This window comes from Etheostoma cragini, unplaced genomic scaffold (genome assembly GCF_013103735.1).
Source record: "Etheostoma cragini isolate CJK2018 unplaced genomic scaffold, CSU_Ecrag_1.0 ScbMSFa_2002, whole genome shotgun sequence".
Taxonomy (NCBI): Eukaryota; Metazoa; Chordata; class Actinopteri; order Perciformes; family Percidae; genus Etheostoma; species Etheostoma cragini.
Genome location: NW_023266117.1, coordinates 1 through 1,369, shown reverse-complemented (window position 1 = coordinate 1,369; position 1,369 = coordinate 1). Strand labels below are relative to the sequence as shown.

The window sequence follows — 1,369 nt, the reverse complement described above, 5'->3', positions numbered from 1 at the left end:
GTTTCTGTTGCGGCGCTGTTGCTGCTAGCCTTGTCTGTACACATGTATGTTTCTCATTGACATGTGATTCAATAACTTCTTAATTGTTAATCTGGACTGGTTTGGAAATGAAACAGATCATCTAAAGGGGGTGGATTAACCACCCACATTACACCTGAAATACCCTAAAGATTTGAATGATCCTTTGTAACTGGAATGCTTGGGAATCCCCATGAGTCATTCAGAACGGCTCAAGGTACTTGTGAGATAGGCTCTTTTTTGTCTGATTGATGGTACCAACTGTAATGGATTCTATAGGGGGTGGCAGTAGCTCAGTCCATAGGGAGTTGGGTTGGGAACCGGAGGGTCACTGGTTCAAATCCCCGTATGGACCCTGAAAGTTGGGAGCGTGGATTGGTGGCTGGAGAGATGCCAGTTCACCTCCTGGGCACTGCCAGGTGCTCTTGAGCAAGTCACCGCACCCCCCGACCGCTCAGGGCGCTGGTTTAGCTGGCAGCCCACTCACTCTGACATCTCTCCATGTATAGTGCATGTATAGGTCCTGAGCATGTGTGTGTATTTCAGGCCTGTGTGTGAGTACTAACAAAAAGTGTGTTCACAGAGTGTAGTGCAGTAATTTCCCCATTGGGGACTAATAAACAAATTATCTTATCTTATCTTATCTTGTTGGGATCATTTTGATGCAGCCTTGGCCCTTCACCAGACGAGGTCGCTGTTACTAAAGCTTCTAGTAATGAACCCATTTTCAAACCCATTCCTCATAGTGGTTCAGTGCTTCACCAAATTTTCATTTGCCCTTCACTATCAGCACCTAGTTTCTTGACTTTGTAATGCCTTATGTCTACTGTAAAAATGTAAATTGAGTTTGAGTCGAGCCATAATTCATTTTTTTTATACCTTTGTTTTTCCTACTGTGACATGTCGAAATGTCAAAAGGTGCACTGTTTGAAAGCCCATCTCTACACAACCGTGTTCCACTCCCACAGGTGGTTTCACACGTGCTAGTTGTCCCTTAAATTCACAGTTTATTTTTGTAATTTAATGGTGTTTTCTGTATTCAAAAAATCTGTAAACTTAACAGGAAAATGTATGTAAAAGTACAGACTCTTTGTCCAGTGTGTGAAGTACAGACAATTCCCTGACCGGGAATTGAACCCGGGCCGCGGCGGTGAGAGCGCCAAATCCTAGCCACTAGACCACCAGGGAGCCGTACCTTTCAAATTTATCTTTGTATATGTGAGTTTCTTTTTCACTTAATGGAATGACTCATATTGTTTTAGGTGAGGAATGTCGCCTGGCTAGAGCTTCAGAAGGCAGAACATGACATTACACATCTGTCACATAGTCAGTTTGTAGTCTTAAATACCAA

The 1,369-nt window shown here is 43.3% G+C and overlaps 1 non-coding gene across 1 annotated transcript; it reads right to left on the bottom strand.

Moving 5' to 3' along the window:
* Positions 1 to 1,134: 1,134 nt before the first annotated feature.
* trnae-cuc lies at positions 1,135 to 1,206 on the bottom strand. The gene has a single exon. It is a non-coding gene; the product is annotated as a tRNA-Glu (tRNA).
* Positions 1,207 to 1,369: the final 163 nt, after the last annotated feature.